Raw genomic sequence first — 6,256 nt, 5'->3', positions numbered from 1 at the left:
TAATAAGCACCATTAATGTAATGCAATTGTGAGGGCAGCCTGTATTGGAGAAACCATTGATACATTGTAAAACAAACATCATTTGTAGGTGATTTATGATCAAACTATTTGTGCATTCGGAATATATCTCGCTACATAAAAGAGTGAGAAAGAAACGTTAAAGGTGACACTAATGTGTTATTACCCCACTTCACATATATTTTCCTGCTCTGGCTAGCGTACTGGATTGCGTCCAAAGTGGCCGGTTATTAACTTAAATGATTCTGACAGCCCTGGTCTATATCAAATGAGAAATGAGATGGTTTGCTCCGCTAGAGGGAGTGCTTCAGTGCAGTAGTAAAAAGAAAAAGCCTTCTTTAAACCACGTAAGCATATCTTGAAAAGAGCACTTAAAATAAAGGAATGATCGTCATTCATCTTGCAGCACGTTTTGCTAATAATTTTCATTTGTGTTTTATTCATAAAGTAGCAGAATATATACACTTAGATTGCACAAAAAATAAAGATGTAAAAATGTAGTAGCCTACAGATATATCTATAGCTGTGTTTCAACATGAGTTATCAACGGGACTAAGTGATTTAATGATTACAAGACATGCAATGATTTATGTCTGTTCGCTACAGTACTCACTAATTACCTACATCTCCTACCTTTCATCCCACATCAATCAATTCGCAGGAAAACAGGGCAAACTGATTATCTTAGCACATCCCTGCTCCACACAGGACATGGTGAAATGATGATCCGATAAAATTAAAGATCAAAGCAAATCTTTAGTTTTCAACGTACGGTAAACAGGAAAACTGAACAACAAGCATGACGGTATTTTGTACATGAAGCTGAACATTTTTGAAGTAAACGGTGTAGCTTTGTGAGCCTTCAAATAATTTACCACTATAATCGTAAATTAAAAAAATAACGGCAAAATCGTTTAATTTTAATTGTTTTATTCCACAGTTCACTGAATTTTTATATCCTCGCTAGATGTCCGTTTCTGGAAAAAAAAATATGCACGACGTAATTTCTGCCCTGATTATTAGGCCTATAAATAACTTACGTAAACCCAGGCCTGTAGTAGCGAGTCGTGCAATACAACGATCCCGCACATACTTTCTCTAAATTTATTTTATTCTCTAAGCACGTTACTATAAGTGGTAGCTTATTATCAAGAAGTCGTGGCTTAAATGTATATCGAAAAAGAAATAGTGCAGTGGGCCACTGGTGCCTGACAGTTTTACCATTTAGGCACTTTGATAAAACTAAGTCGACGCATGGAGCAAGAATCCGCAGATAACAGCAGGGAAATCAAAGAACTCGTGCAGCCCCCCATCCCACCCCCGTATTGATCGTAACGAAATCAAAGGTGGGGAGTGCAATGAGATCAGAGGCGCAGACTGGGGTGGTTAAATTGCACCTCCAGGGAAACACGGGGTCTAAACCTGGCTATTGCGCTGATTTACTACGCCTTAGAGGTTCGGTGCACTTAAAGTGTCATTTTAAGAGAAGAAAAAGCTGCGAGGCCTGAGGAGGAGAAATCAATGTTCCAGCACAGTCATCTCCGATGCTTAGTCTCCATGAGTTTATCTGCTCTGATCTTCTCCGATCTCCTGGTCCCGACGAGTGCTGCTCTGTCTTAAAGCGGTTTGAGAAACGCATCATTCATTCTCCGCACAATCAATTTTTAGGCGGACTTGTAAATAAAGTTAATTTATAATATCTGTCATTGGAGCGGAAGTCGTGTGCCCCAAAGGATGTTTATTGCTGCCAAATGCCCCACGTGTGTCGTGAGGGGTCTGGCCGCCGGGTTCTGGATATTTAGCGCCGGTACGCGTGTCCCACTTCGCAGATAAATCCTTTACGGCTCGTCAAGAGATCATATCAGACCGCAGAGTAGAAATGGAGTATGGAAATATTTATTCAATAATACTACACTGTGAACTGACATTGAGAAAACCCTGGGAGCACATTGCCCCTCTACCTTGCCGATGAAGGCATCGCGCACAAAGTTAAAGTAAAGCGCATCTTCAGGTTGCCCTGATTGCATCTGCAATATAAAAACGCCCCACTTCTGAAATTCAAGACCAGTCAACTTTAATCACAATTCATCCCGCGCGACTTGTCCTTTTACTCGTTTTTGGTGAACCCAAATGTCGCACACTGGCATTGATTTTTCGCAGCCCTATAAATCGTCCTTTTCTCCAACCAGAAGATGCGCTCTTTTCAACGTTTAATTGAGAGATACATCAGGCTCTAGGTCAATACTCCTTTTTATCTACGTCAAGGGTCCACCGCTGCCTTAATTAACGGTGATATTTAGGAAAGGGAATGTATGACCTGATGTGTGAGGGACCCTCGGTAGCACCGCCAGCCCTCTGTCTTATCAAACCCTTACACGATGAGATACATCCATACATACATCATCTTCTAATCGTTTGTCCGTTCCAGTTTTCAAACAATATATCCAGATTTCTCCGTATTAAATAAAATACTCGATATACGCATGTTAAAGATAAAGCTTGTGAGTTGAGGTTTAAATGAAACGAACGCAATTTAAAATCTGGATGTATTTTTACGCATGTTACATTAAGTCAACAAATATAGGTAAATATACTGACTGCTCTGCCAGAATGGTACTCATGTGTATCTGTGGACAAATACAATAATTTCAAAATTACTGCCAGAGATGTTAATTAATAATAATGATTAATCAAAATGTTACAACTACCCGTGCTTAGCGGATAACAACATGCTATTTTGGACAAAAAGAAAAATACCAGTAGGTCCATATCAATTAACGTCAAGCAGCTATTTCAATGACTTCATTCAATATCAAAGCATATTATATCCATTACTCTCTTATTCTATAATTACTCTTGCATTGATTTCATTTGGGATTAATAGCCATTTTGTAAGATAATACTGATAACGATTCCACTGTGATGAGTCGTCTGTGGTCTAGTTTAATGAAAACATATAAATTCTAGGCATATTCTCGAGACAAAATTCCCAAAGCAATATTTTTAATGCTGTATTATGAAATAAAGAAAGTGTTTTACACATGAGAATAAGGGCCTCTGCAGGGGTGGGGCAGGGCAGCCATTTTGGATCCTCCCACTGTCTGCTGCAGCTGCCTCACAGAGAAAATGGCTACAGAGGAGCGAATTCCGACGTGTTTTGTGCACTGCCTCTTGTAACTTTTAGGGTTAGGGTTTCCATGTCTGTGTAGCCTCAAACTGCTTAAATTATACGTGATTAAGGCAAATAAAGAGCACACTCTTTTATTCTCCGCATGGTCTGGGTACAGATGTTATGTAAGGAGAGTGAATTTTCTTTGTTCTGTCCTCAGTGTGAGTTACCAAATCCTTTCATTTTCCTTCACTCTTTGTCCAGAGCCTAAAAGAAAACAGAAGATGCAGCCAGAATACACAGCGCAGATCAAGGAAGAAAAGCGTAATGCAAAAATGTTTCACACGGCAAAGAAGAATTTTATATATTCCTAAAAATGTGTTTCTCCTAAGGCTAGTAAATTCACTTATATTCACAAAATTCTTTTAAAATGATCAATATAATTCATAAATTTATTATATTCTAAACAGATTGTTTAAGATGTTGCATTGGTTACGGTAAATATTCCTCTGTAGCTAGGCTGCATCTGCGGTGGCAGCTTAATCGACAAACTGCTGCATGTTCTTACAGCTCCAGCTTGAGCTTCTAGCCTTCACTCTGCCCTCCTTACACTTCCAGACCCGTATGGAGATGTGCTAGTAACCAGAGCCACAACAGACCAATATGGTCTGTAGCATGCGGGAATCAATATGGGACAGCAGATATAACAGATTCTATTTGTATGTATTTACGAAAATCCAGATAATCTACCAAGATACAGGAGCCATTTGACAGATGTGGCTTGGATCATAATTTTTTTCTCATTCACCAATTTCATCTCATTGTCTAAAACAAGCAGGACGGCCTATAGTCACGCTGTAAAACCGCTCCATGTCTTCTTTGATTTTTAAATATCAAACTGTAGTAACCATGGAAATCCACCAATTCAGGTGCTAAGGAGCTGGACCTCAGACACACGGGAGGCATTAAACTGCGTTTTGCTCCATGCGCAATAGAAGTGCAGTTATAGCACCACTTGTCTTCCAGGGTCCATTGAGTGGAGATGAGAGACATCATCCCTCATGACGTTTAGCGGCGGAATCACCCTATAAGGTTTGTTCTGCGAAGAAAATCCGGCTGACAGTTCTGACGACATCGTCTTCTTTTACAAAGATGGGTCCAGAAACAACCTTAAACCAGGCAACACGCCAATAGTGTTCTGTGTCTTAGAGAACATGCATGTCTTACTCAGGATAAGTCAGTCGTCTGTTATTAAATTGGGTTTTATTACACCACCAGAGAACTTTATTGAACTAAACAAAGGCCTGGGTGAAATGAATGGCAGGAGATCCGCAAAGAGACGGTGCACAGGAGTGTGAGTGCCGTCGCGCAATTATGGGATGTCCATTCAATAGGACACGTCTTATTGTTGACCCAAAAGGTTTTAAGCGCAGTGTCTCTGCCAGGTCACTGTGCTGCCAGACGCAGGTACAACATTTTTCAAGTACAAAAACAATATAATAGAATATTTTTATGAAGCTGTTTTGAAGCCTCTCTGGGAGTGACCAGGTCAGCGTACCTGGCAGACAGAAAGGGCAACCTGAGATTGGCCAGGAAAACAACGTGCAAAACGAATCCGGGCAGCACAGTCCTGCTGCTGAAACCGATGTGTAAAAAGTCACGCTTTTCGCTGTGGTTTTATGGAGACATTGGCCAGAGGCTGAGCACAGGGGTGTACAGCAACCAGAGGCTCACTGGGGAGAATCCATACTTGCTGCTGGGGACGAGCGTAGCCTTCCACAAAGCTGCAAAAGCTAATATCCACCACCTTACAGTACAGAGCATACACAGTTGTGCAGCTTGTTTGCCGTTTAAATTTCATTTTTCCAGCACAATCACAGAAAATCAGGCCTTTGCACTACTTTCAAGAAGCACATGGAGACTTAGACAAATATTCTGTACTGAAAATGTATACTTGTTGTATAAATGAGCACAATTGCAAATGGAGTCCTGCTTTAACCCAGATTACTATCAGGAATTATGTTCCCATGGTTATTAGTGTTTTCATGGTCTGTGATAATGTGCATTTTATCCAGCTGCCTTTTTTGGAAGCTTCCCCCCCCCTCCCCCCCCCCCCCCCCCTCCCCCCCCCCCGGGGGGCATGCTCTCCCCTGAGACATCTGTAAATCATTATGCGAAAAATCTGAACACAAATGCTACAGGAAACGGCCAAACTGCACACACTCCACCGAATGTGAGCTTAGATATTGGCGCGTTCTCTAAGTAAATGTGACTTAGGAGCAGATTCATTAAATTTTAAACAATGTATATTTAGTTCAAAAATACTTTCAGATATGCACATAGAATCTCTTTCTCTCTCTCTCTCTCTCTCTCTCTCTCTCTCTCTCTCTCTCCCCTCCCTCCTCCCTTCATGACGCCAAGTCCAAGCATACCAACCTTCCCTCAGGAACAGGAGTTTTATGACTGCAACCTGACACCGCTTCTGTGTTCCATCAGCGAGGGGGCTGTAACTCACTTCAAAGCTATGCAACAGCGAATCACAGGGCACCAATAAATTCGCCTGTCAGACTTCCACCAATGGGAGAGCAGCATTAATTCACAGCTGTCAACTTGGCGGCCAGTGGTGGGACGATGGCAGTAAATCTGTCATGAGCGGTCCTGTTAATGGGCGGTGGGTTACTGCTGGGGAATCCATGGTGAGGGGAGCTGGGGGGGGAGGGGGGGGGCAGGGCGAGAGAGAGAGAAAGGGTTCAAAATGAAAAACATTTCAACAAATATTGTGGCTTCTCTCTTCTTTGAGTGTCAAAATTGCCAAACATGCAGTTTGGAGCCAATAGTCACACAAAATTTATTAATCGAACAAGACCAAACATGACCACAAAAAAAATAACAAAGTCACACAAATCCTCACAGCTGCGGTGAAAATAGATGTGAAGAAAGCACAAATACATTAACATAAGTAATTAATATAACCCTTATTTATTGAGATTTTCATCCACCCCAAGAGACACAAATCCACATGAAGACGCTAATCCAGATGCTTTTCATTACCACCATTTTCAGGATTTCACTGTAACTTATAACTTTCTCACGAATTTATATATTATATGTGTTTATTTCCTGCCCTGA

The sequence above is a fragment of the Brienomyrus brachyistius genome, unplaced genomic scaffold (assembly GCF_023856365.1).
Source record: "Brienomyrus brachyistius isolate T26 unplaced genomic scaffold, BBRACH_0.4 scaffold50, whole genome shotgun sequence".
NCBI lineage: Eukaryota > Metazoa > Chordata > Actinopteri > Osteoglossiformes > Mormyridae > Brienomyrus > Brienomyrus brachyistius.
Note: the sequence above shows the minus strand (reverse complement) of the source record.